The sequence below is a fragment of the Squalius cephalus genome (genome assembly GCF_949319135.1).
Source record: "Squalius cephalus genome assembly, chromosome: 5".
NCBI classification, from domain to species: Eukaryota; Metazoa; Chordata; class Actinopteri; order Cypriniformes; family Leuciscidae; genus Squalius; species Squalius cephalus.
Window position 1 is genome coordinate 31,555,441 of NC_137126.1, and position 11,938 is coordinate 31,567,378.

The window sequence follows — 11,938 nt, forward strand, 5'->3', positions numbered from 1 at the left end:
AAGCAATTCGTTACATCGCGAGACCTGATATCACGCGATACTTCCTGACACCGACCCGCGTCCCAAAGTTGCAAGTGAGTTTTTTCCGCTCTCGGGCACCAGGGGGGTGCGAAACCACCACCATTCAACCCGAAATGAGTAATATAACCATTCCACTGACTCCGAAGCTGTTCAGTTAAGGTTAAAAAGTTACCTAGTGTCCCTTTAACCCTTTCATGCATGAATTATGATATCCTCAGTCAGGATTTTTTTTCCTATGTGTTTTTATTGCTCTTAGGGCATGAAAAACAAGAATTGATTTTTATTTTATTTTTTTACAAATTTTTCAAAGAGATCTTCAGATGTCCACTTGAGTGGACAGCATGCATTTGGTTTAAACTTAAGATATACTAGATTTAATATAAGACAATAATCAAACACATAAAGTATGTGAATTTAACGAACTAATCAATACAATTATATCAAATCATGTGAAAACTATAAAATATATACAAAAAATCTAAATGCAAAATATTGCAAAGGCTTCATACAACTTCATACAAGTTGCACTTGGCGTATCTTTGATATCAGAACATGAGGACATGATTCCATCAGATTTTTCTACAGTCTGTCAAGGTACAACTGTGGAAACCACTCAGATGTTCCCTCCAGTGCACCAGAGTATGGAGATTTACCCTTATTAGCTGATAATTCTGATTATGTTCAAGATGGACATGCACATTTCTATCATAGCCCTCCTCTGAGAAAACCTAGCGATACGTTTTTTCAATCTCATCTGAAATGATCAGTGTTGGGGGTAACGCACTACAACTAACATGCATGACCCATTCAGATTACTTTTTTGATGTTACAAGTAAAGTAATGTGTTACAAGTAACATGCATTACCTAATCAGATTACTTTTTGATCTAACAGGTAATTAACTACAAGTAATGTGCATTACCTAATCAGATTACTTTTTTATGTAACAAGTAAAGAAACGCATTACAAGTAACATGCATTACATAATCAGATTACTTTGTGATGTTATGAGTAAAGAAATGCATTAAAATAATGCATATTACATAATCAGATTACTTTTTGATGTTATGAGTAAGGAAACGCATTACAAGTAACATGCATTATGTAATCAGATTACTTTTTGATGTTATGAGTAAAGAAACACATTACAAGTAACATGCATTACGTAATCAGATTACTTTTTGATGTTATGAGTAAAAAAACACATTACAATAACGTGCATTATGAAATCAGATTACTTTTTGATCTAACAAATAAAGTAATGCATTACAAGTGTCATACATATGTAATCACATGACTTTTTTCAATGTCAATGAAAATTACTTTCTAATAATACAAGTACATTTATTTACAGTAAAAAAGTCACTGCAGATTAAGTTTTTAAGTTTTAAATTTCAAAAACAATATTCACATTATAATTATGAATTGTAGCTGAAATATAGCAGTTGATGCATGACGTCCACTACAGTGGACATGTGATTAATCAGAGTTTTCTCTCAATCTAAAATCAAAACTTGGAAAATTTTACTGTGATATGACTCATTAGATATTGCTTGATGCTGCAATATTTTTTTTACCTCCAAGAGTCTCCTAGATTCGAAGGAATGGGTGGATATTCTGGAGCAACTTGGCATGTCTGACTGACCCTTGGCCATCTTAGTTTGGAGGGGGGAAAAATCGAAACACAAAGGCTTGCCACTTGATTGCAATTTATAGGATGATGCACAAGGGTCCAATGAAGAGATTGATGTGCAACTTTGCCATAAAAACCCGTGCAAATTCAAGAAAATGCATTTTTAATAGCTGTCCACTGTAGTGACCACTATGCGTGAAAGGGTTAAGAGAAATCAAAATGTGTGGGATGGAGAGTTTCACTTTGCCTCCTTGGCCTGAAAAAAAAAACAAAAAAAAAACATGATATTGCAAATATATAACTGATTCTGTGTTTAATTAAATTAATTGTGTTAAAATGAATATTGAACATCATAAACAGTGAAACATTTGAATTGGTATTATCATATAAATTACCTTTCCAGCATCACGACTCTTGGCTCTGAGTTTGTTGACCTGAGACTCGGAAATGTCAGCACGCTCCTCAGCCTCCTCAAGCTCATGCTGCACCTTCCTCAACTTGGACAGGTGAGTGTTTGCTTGTTCCTCTTGCAAATTCACATACAATACAATTATATCAGTAACTTAATATATTCACAGGGTGTTTATAGTTCTCAAATGAGATACTCACAGCTTCTTCAGCCTGTCTCTTGTAAGCCTTGACCTTCAGCTGAAGCTTGTCAACCAGATCCTGCAGTCTGTTGAGGTTCTTCTTATCCTCCTCAGTCTGCAGATAACAAACATGGATCAGACTAGAACATAATCAGAATAATGTGACCTGAATTTTATAACACATTTTTTTTTTTTTGTACCTGGTAGGTGAGCTCCTTGACTCTTCTCTCATATTTGCGGACACCTTTAACAGCATCAGCTCCACGTCTCTGCTCTGCCTCAACTTCAGCCTCAAGCTCACGGACCTATAGTTTGTGGGAGAAAAAAATATTTCAGTCAATGAAAACATGTATGTAAGTATTAAAGCATTACACAATTTATACCTTTCAGATCATAACTATTAACATCAGAATAAAGGCAATCTTACTCTTGACTCCAGTTTCTGGAGTTGTTTCTTTCCTCCCTTCATGGCCAGATTCTCAGCCTCATCCAGACGGTGCTGCAGGTCCTTCACTGTGACCTCCAGATTCTTCTTCATTCTCTCAAGGTGAGAACTGGTGTCCTGCTCCTTCTTCAGCTCTTCTGCCATCATTGCAGCCTTTTGCATTAATACAGAAAGTTATTAGATCCACATTTTTTTCAAGTACACAAGTATCTTTTGAAACATTTGGCAGCTACTGTTGCTCACATCAGTGATGGCCTTCTTGGCTTTCTCCTCTGCATTTCTGGCTTCCTGTACAGTGTCATCAACTTCACTCTGGATCTGAACAAGGTCAGCCTCAAGCTTCTTCTTGGTGTTCAGGAGACTTGTGTTCTACAAAATGGAAAGCAACAGTTTGGACACTTTAAATGGTGCTCTCAATTTCCTTAATTTCATTGTAAAACAAAAAATGTCCTTACCTGAGAGTGCAGCAGCCCAACACGCTCGCTGATATCCACCAGCTCTTGTTCAGCCACTGTGCGGCCTCTCTCTGTCTGCTCCAGAGCAGCTCTCAGCTCCTCAATCTCAGACTGCATCAGAGTATTTCTGCGCTCCACCATGGCCACCTGCTCCTTCATGTCTTCCTGTCCTCTCTGGGCATCATCAAGGTGCAGTTGGGCATCCTGAACAAAACAATAGCTTTAGAATAAGCTTTTGATGTATTTTCTGTTGGCTTTTTATTAACAGGTTGGATTATACAAACAAATTAATACATCACAAAGTCGAACAGAAGTCAAGTACCTTGAGTTGTCCCTGAACGTTCCTGTTTCTGGGCTTCAGCAGCCTGGCGATTGGCGTGGCTCAGCTGAATCTCCATCTCATTAAGGTCTCCCTCCATCTTCTTCTTGATTCTCAGGGCATCATTCCTGCTCCTGACTTCAGAGTCCAGAGTGCCCTGCATGGATTCAATGACTCTCTGGCTGTTCCTCTTGATCTGGTCCATCTCCTCATCCTTCTCTGCAAGCTTCCTGTCAATCTCTCCCTTGATCTGGTTTAGCTCAAGCTGGACACGAAGAATCTTGGACTCTTCATGCTCCAGTGTACCCTATGACAAATAAAGCAACATTTACAAATCAAAATACAATTATTCATTAACAAAACAGTGTGATGGTTCTAGCTAGAATGCCATATTGATCTCCAGATACTCACTTCAGCCTCCTCCAGGGCGGTCTGAATCTCTGCCTTCTCAGTCTCCACTGTCTTCTTGGCCTTTTCCAGCTCATGGATGCTCTTACCAGTCTCACCTATCTGCTCTGTCAGATCTGAAATCTCCTCTATAGAAAGAAAAAACATTATCTGTAATCATAATCACGTGTGTTTACTTTTTAAAGCTCATTTAGAATTAAAACATTGAAGTCTTTTCATTCTTCGTTTCTCAGTCGGTTTCATTCTTACGCTGCAGATTCTTGTTCTCTCTCTTGAGGGTCTCCAGCTGATCCAAACTCTCCTCAAAGGAGTTCTTCATCTTGAACAGTTCAGTACTGAGTGAACAAGCCTCTTTCTGGGCACCTTCCAACTCTGCCTGACCTTCCTCATATTTCTGCTTCCATTCAGCCAGGACCTTTGGTGGAGATATTTCAGGATCAGGTTCATTTAACTTGTATCATGCTGAACAAGCCCAGACTACTTTTAGAAGTTAATATCATATCACAGAAAGACTCATTTTTTTTACCTTGTCAAAGTTCCTCTGTTTCTTGTCAAGGTTAGCAGCCAAACCATTGGCTCTCTCCACATCAATCATGAGGTCCTCCACCTCACCCTGGAGTCTCTGTTTGGTCTTCTCCAGAGATGCACATTTGGAGTTTACGGCCTCAATTTGTAGGGCTGTACCAGAATATTCGAGTATTCGAATATTCGTTCGGTGGGTTGGTATTCGATTTTCAAATTTGACAATCGAATATTCGTTTTAATTTATTTTTTTTCCACACCTGGCATACCCCTAGAAACGGTTCCCATTCGCGCTTGAATGGGGCTGTCATGCGTTTTCTCAGATCGGATAGCTCTCTCTGATTTATCAATATGAACAATGAACACATAAATGTGTTTTTGCAAAACGGATATGAATCCGAACTTCAAATCCCGCGCTATAGGCATAGGCATAATGGAGTGCACGTCACCAGCAACAGCTGCATTTTACTGATCGTCAGCTAAAATTTCTAAATCAAAGACCGCAATAAGAGAGCGCGCAACAGCCCTGGTAAGATCATTTCGGTTCTTTACTTTTAATGAAGTTGATTGTGTGTTAAAGCATCTGCGACCCACTTTCACTTTGATTTGCGATAGTTTGCACGTTGGCTTGATAGATGCTGATCTGCGGTGACGCGTGCTGTAAGCGTCGTCATATCTGGCTATAACATGATATAGCCTAAAACGCTCTCACACGGTTATTTTTTTAGCATTTTTGGGCGAAATACAATACTCTTATTTTAGAGCGCAGAACAGCGGAGTTTGTATGGGCAGAAGTGCATGCCTGAGCTTTGACATTGTGGAAATAGAATAGAAACAATATATTAGCCTACCCTTTACTGTGTCAGTAATTACTGTGCTGCTGATTTCTGATTTGAGAGTTATTTGTTACTCAGAAAAATATTAGGCTGTGTTTTGTATCACTAGTGCAGTGTCCGTTCTCGGAGCCCTGCGCGTGAGGCGCGCGCGCTTCCCGCTCGCGCTGTTCTGTATTAAAAGTTTATTAATTCTGAACGTGTCACGTCTCGCGTGTCTATATTGCACCAAATGTGACACTGCACTCGTGAAGTCGATTGGATGAACAGTTCAAAATGCAAGATAAATAATCTAAATGCAAACAGACAGACACATAGAGATTCCTGCCTTTATTAGAGAGAAGAATATGTTCAGCCCCCTCCCTCCGAAGCTTCGAATATTCGATGTTAATTCATATCGAAGCTTCGAAGCTCAAAAAATGGTATTCGGACCAGCCCTATCAATTTGTTCCTCTGCCTCTTGTAGACGCTGAGCCAGCTTCTTCCTGTTAAAGGTGAACTAAGTAACTTTTTTACCTTAACCGAACAGCTTCGGAGTCATTGGAATAGTTATATGACTTTTTTCGGGTTGAATGGTGGTCGTCACGCAGCCCCCAAGCGCCTGTAAGCCGAAAAACCACCCTTGCAACTTTGGGCCGGCGGGCCCAGGTCTCACGATGTAACGAATTGCTTTACGGCACTGCACATATACACAATAGGGATAGCTCACAGATGAAGTTATTAGAGGCCAGACAGACTCACGGAGGCGATTGGCATCTCACAACTTGCACTTTATTCCCCAATCGAACTCGTGTAACTGTCTGTCATCCGTTCTACCGTCCACAGCTTTACTTGATAAACAAAAGTAGGATAAGAATGAGCATCAAACTGAAATAACCCGCATACATGGGGTGTTCGAGGTGCACATACAATACAGACTGCCGACAGTTCAACAGGTCGAGCACAGCTCTTAAAGGGGCCACACCTTATTTCCACTCATTACAGCTTCCATCCTACTGAACGGGTAGCGGTATAGAGGGCGGAAGGGATCAGACCGTGAGTGCAGAGACGGCTCTGCGAGAGTGGTATTTACGACAGTAATGTTAAATACAAGTACTCCACAGCGACTCTAGGGGTCGCTGTTTGACAAAAACGGAAAGCTGCATAGTGTGCCTTTAAGTAATACATATGATTTTGAATTCTAATCTATAAAATTGCTGTGAAAATTGAAAATTGTATACAATAATATACATACTTGGACTCTTCAAGCTCCTCAGTGCGCTGGATGGCATCAGTTTCATATTTGGTTCTCCACTGAGCAACCTCACTGTTGGCCTTTGACATTCCCCGCTGCAGCTCAGCCTTTGCCTCCTGCTCTTCCTCAAACTGCTCACGGAGCAGGTCACAGTCATGACGGGCTGATTGCACAGCATGGGCCAGTGCGTTCTTAGCCTAGGAGACAAAGTCACATAATATTAGCTTTTCTCTACAGTAAAGTAATTGACACATATGTGCATGTATTGATTATGATGTTTTACCTTAACCTCCTCTTCAATATGCCTCTTAAGCTCCTCAATTTGCTGGGTGAAAGCTTGTTTGCCTCTGGTGAGTTGAGAAACCAGAGCCTCCTTCTCCTCCAGCTGACGGCCAAACTCACCTGTTAAAATTTTCACTATGTCTGCTCTATTCAAAATAAACCATTTAATAATATGAGAAAAGCATTTGCTACACAATTAGGCTAGGAAAATAGATTACATCATCATATGATGCAGTTGTGACCTAATAGTCAGAGATTCTGACTTTTAACCCAAAGTTCACGGGTTTGATTCTCAATACCAGCAGGAAATGACTGAGGTGCCCTTGAGCAAGGCACCCAACTAAGGCCTCTAGTCAATTGCTCCCTGGGCGCCGCAGTGAATGGCTGCTCACTGCTCCAGGTATGTGTGTTGCTGATGTGTTCACTACTCATCGCTCCTAATGTGGGAGCACTAACTTGGATGGGTTAAATGCAGAGGACAAATTCTGAGTACAAGTTACCATACTTGGCCTTCATGTCACTTCACTTCATTTATTTTATAAAAATATAATAAATGAGCATTGAGAATGAGGTCAAAGGATCATGTGAATATGTTACATGGAGGATGAATTACTTATACTAATTGTTTGTCTGCATTTGTTAGTGGAGAAAATAAAATGCTGTATTATTTTGTTTGATATTTTTGAGATATTGTGCCATTACTTACCATTTTCAGTTTGAAGTCTTGCTCTTTGAGCACTGAGGTCATTTATCTGGCGAAGGTTCTCCTCATTCTTGGACTTAATTTCACTAAGTTGGTCCTCAAGTGTGCGGCACATCTTCTCAAGATTAGCCTGTAAACACAATTGATTTGATTCTTAAGAATATTAACCACATTTGTTATATTTCCTATTTTTTTTTTAGAAACCATTTTCAAACCTTTGCTTTGGCAACAGCTTCCATGTTGCTGGAAAGATCATCAATCTCCATTTTGAATTCACTCTTCTCTTTCTCAAGCTTCAGCTTGACACGCTGCAGGTTGTCGATTTGTTCTCCCAGCTCGGCCACACTGTCTGCCTGCTTCTTGCGGAGGGCAGCAGCAGTAGCTTCATGCTGGAGGGTGGACTCTTCAAGATCACGACGCAGCTTCTGGAATTCAGCTTCACGCTTCTTATTCATCTCGATCTGAGCAGCAGTGGCTCCTCCAGCCTCCTCAAGCCTCTCACTGATCTCCTCAAGTTCCCTGGAGAGATCAGCTCTCTGCTTCTCAACCTTGGCACGAGCAGCGCGCTCAGCATCGATCTCTTCCTCAAGTTCCTCAATGCGGGCCTATGGTGGAAAGTAGTTAGTTCGATTTTTATTGTTCAGCTTTTAATTATATTGATCGTAATGTTGAAAAAATCTCAAAATACCTGAAGCTCCTTGATCTTCTTTTGGAGTTGAGCACCCAGAGATTGTTCATCTTCTATCTTGCTAAGCAGCTGGCTTGTTTCAAAGTCTTTCCTGTGGGTGTTCCACGATAAGTGGTTTGTAAAACAATAGCACAGCTTAACAATAATGTTTTCAAAGATTTCATGCTTTAATTACTTTTTTATTTTCTCCTCAGATTGCTGCTTGTCATTCTCCAGGTCCATGATGGACTCTTGGGCTAATTTCAGGTCTCCTTCAAGCTTTCTCTTGGCTCTCTCCAGGTCCATGCGGAGCTTCTTCTCTTGTTCAAGGGAACCCTCAAGCTACAGGACAATGTTATATAAAATATATATTATTTTTGATCAAAGTAAAAAAGAATTTAATGAATTAATGACATGTTTAATTAGAAACTCACATCATCAACTTGCTGCTCAAGCTTTGTTTTTGATTTGGTCAGGGTGTTGACTTTGTCCTCCTCGGCCTGAAGATCATCCAGTGTCTGCTGATGTGACTCTTGGAGGGCTTTCTTCTCCTTCGTAAGCTTGGCAATGCTCTCATCCTGAGCTGCCATTTCCTCAGTCAAGTTCTTAACCTGTATGATTTTTGTTCCAAATAAGCTTATATTTTACAGTTCATAGTATATATATCAACATATCAAACAGAGATTAAATCTAATCTTAGACCAACTCAATCTCCAACCTTATTCTCAGTGGCATGTTTCTCCTTCTCCACTTTAGCCAAGGTGAGCTCCAGGTCATCAATGTCTTTCTTCAGCTCAGAGCACTCATCCTCCAGTTTCCTCTTCTTGGCTGTCAGTTCAGCATTGATTTCTTCCTCATCCTCCAATCTCTCAGTTGTCTCTTTGAGTTTAGCTTCAAGCTGGATTTTGCTTTTGATCAGACCCTCACACCTCTCCTCAGCATCTGAGAGATTCTCAGCTTCCTGTTAATAACAGGTTGCTATATCATTGGAAACAACATTGCTCAATTTAATGGAGCCTAAATTCAATTAAATCAATTCAAGAATACTCACAGATGCTACTTGCAGCTGCAGATCATTTTTCTCTTGCAGCAGTGCTACCATCTTCTCTTCAAGCTCCTTCTTTTTGGCTTCAGCCTTGGCAAGATCTTCTTTGCATTTTATAAAGTCCTCTTTCATGGTTGCCAGCTCCTTCTCAGTCTCGGCACTCTTCAGCAGAGGCTTAATCTTGTAATAAACCTTCATCCATGGCCAGTGTTTGACATTCATGAATGAGCGGATGTTGTATTGGATGGTGTAAATGGACTCCCTGTGAATAATTAATCATTAAATTACATAATCATCATTATTTACTGTTTGCAGTTATTGTTGATGTCATCTTTAATAATGACAATACGCACCTCCTTTCCATCATCTTCACAAACTCCCTCCTCATCAGGTAACCACGGCAGAGAGCCTGAGTCATTGTGACCAGAGCAGCCAGTTTCTCATCACGCATCTCCTCAAGAGTTCCCAGAAGACCAGCTTTGAAGAACACCTGAATTGAAGTAAAACAGTAAATCAAAATATATTGATTTACCTGTATAGGTTAAATGATCATGATCACTGAATCTTTGAAAGTTGTAAAGCTGAATATTAACCTTTGTGGTTCCAAATCTGTACTCGTCATGATTAACGTCAATGGATCCCAGGAGTTTCTCACTGGCCTTCTTGTTATCCATAAACTGTCCCTCTGGGATAACACTGGCATTCAGCACCTTGTATCTATGGAAGATGGGAAGATTTATCAAAATGATTTATATCTTCTAATAAAGAGTCTCCAACAGGAAATGGTATTTTCATATGGTGTCATTTATACCTCTGTTTGAAGTCACCATAGAGGATTCTGCTGGGAAAACCCTTTCTGCAGATTCTGATACCCTCCAATACACCGTTACACCTCAGCTGGTGGATAACCAGGAAGTTCTCCATGAGACCTATAACAAACAGTTTACATAATAAACTTGGTAAATTAATATTAACATTATTAAATAAATTAACATTAAATATTGTGTTAATATGAGAATATCTGTTAAGTCCTTTATTACTTTACCTGGAGTCTTAGACTCATTGGGAATCAGACAACGCACAAAGTGAGGGTGGGTGCTCCTCAAGTTTGTCATGAGCTTGCCCAAGTTCTCCTGTTTAATCATGAAAATATTAAGCATTCTTACTCACATTCTCTCAAGTGTTGATGTATTATTTTTCTGACCTATAGTCAAGAAGCTCATGTACAGTCACTGCTTTCAATTGCATCATTATTCACATTTGCTCGCTAACAAAGACATACTCTGAACTGAGAAGACACAGTCTGCATGGAGCCACCCTTCTTCTTGCCTCCCTTCTTGCCGCCACCAGTCTCTATTCAGATAAAGAGACAAAAAAACACATATAAAGTAATAACAAGAAAAGAGTGCAAATCTGAATCAAAGTTTGGTTAAAATGATGTACATAATCATGTTAACACTTCAGTTTTTTTACCCTTAACAACAGGTGGGTAGAGAGTAACTAGGAGTTTGACAGAAGACTTCTGGTACAGCTGCACAACAGACTCATTTAGTGGATCCTTGTTCTTGTCCAGCCAGCCAGAAATGTTGTAGTCCACAGTTCCAGCGTAGTGAACCAGGGAGAAGTGGGCTTCAGCCTTGCCTTTGGCAGGCTTTGGTTTTTGGAAAGCATTGTTCTTGCCAAGAGTTCCAGCGTAGTGAACCAGGGAGAAGTGGGCTTCAGCCTTGCCTTTGGCAGGCTTTGGTTTTTGGAAAGCATTGTTCTTGCCAAGATGCTGATCATACAGCTTGTTCTTGAAGGAAGTGTCTGTAACCTTGGGGAACATGCACTCCTCTTCAAGGATGGAGAAGATACCCATGGGCTGTTTATAAAAGAATGTTGTTTCATTACTAAAAGTTTAAGATTTTGAGAATGGACCATGGAAATGAATAGGAAAAACAAAACAAAACAAAAAACCTTCTCAATGAGCTCAATGCAAGCGGCCAAGTCCATGCCGAAGTCAATGAACTCCCAAACAATGCCCTCCTTCTTGTACTCCTCTTGCTCCAGCACAAACATGTGGTGGTTGAAAAACTGTTGCAGTTTCTCATTGGTGAAGTTGATACACAGCTGCACCATGCTGTTGAACTGGAGGAAAAAATAACAGAAACATTTACTGACTTCTGAATATGATTCAATTTACAAATATAAAAGAGATAAAAGAATCATTCTTACATCAAATATCTCAAAGCCAGCAATATCCACCAATGAAGAAGTTTCTTTGTTGTTTTGTGTCCAACATCTGGTTGATACGAATGACCATCCACAAGAACATCCTCTCATAGATAGATTTGGCCAAGGCGCTAACAGAGTTGTACACCTGTAAGTAGAATAGAGTGACATTTTATTCTGCTTCTGTAATAATTAGCCAGAATTTTAGGTTAAACACATGGCATGCTGGAAATGTTACTATACCTGTGGCACGGTCTGGCCTTTGGTCACAAACTCATTTCCGACCTTGACTCTGGGGTAGCACAAAGCCTTCAGCATATCAGCAGTGAAGACTAAAAATTTACTGTTTAATGTTATGTATTTGTATTATTTTTCTTTATTCATAATTTCATAATGTATTTTATCAAGCCAGAGTTATGCATGTGTTCAGTGCATGAGGAGACTATAGATAGAATGGAACCATGTGAAGATCATGTCACATGAGACAGGTGGATGAGCTATATTTTGTAGAGGGTGTGTACAATGTAACATGTTTTCAACTGATGCAGATGTAAACAACAGAGATAGTTTC

The 11,938-nt window shown here is 39.8% G+C and overlaps 1 pseudogene across 1 annotated transcript; it reads right to left on the reverse strand.

Moving 5' to 3' along the window:
• Positions 1-1,857: 1,857 nt before the first annotated feature.
• Positions 1,858-11,687, reverse strand: LOC307158346 (myosin heavy chain, fast skeletal muscle-like; annotated as a pseudogene). The gene is made up of 30 exons (XR_013824062.1): positions 11,611-11,687; positions 11,371-11,515; positions 11,113-11,283; positions 10,630-11,017; positions 10,439-10,509; positions 10,202-10,289; positions 9,968-10,085; positions 9,750-9,873; positions 9,510-9,646; positions 9,163-9,418; positions 8,830-9,072; positions 8,546-8,722; positions 8,308-8,453; positions 8,133-8,223; positions 7,660-8,049; positions 7,448-7,574; positions 6,743-6,861; positions 6,460-6,656; positions 5,658-5,710; positions 4,397-4,548; positions 4,120-4,285; positions 3,874-3,998; positions 3,466-3,769; positions 3,144-3,347; positions 2,932-3,057; positions 2,671-2,841; positions 2,444-2,548; positions 2,263-2,358; positions 2,049-2,177; positions 1,858-1,909 (listed from the first exon to the last, which is right to left on the reverse strand). The product of XR_013824062.1 is annotated as a myosin heavy chain, fast skeletal muscle-like (transcript).
• Between the last annotated feature and the right edge of the window lie 251 nt (positions 11,688-11,938).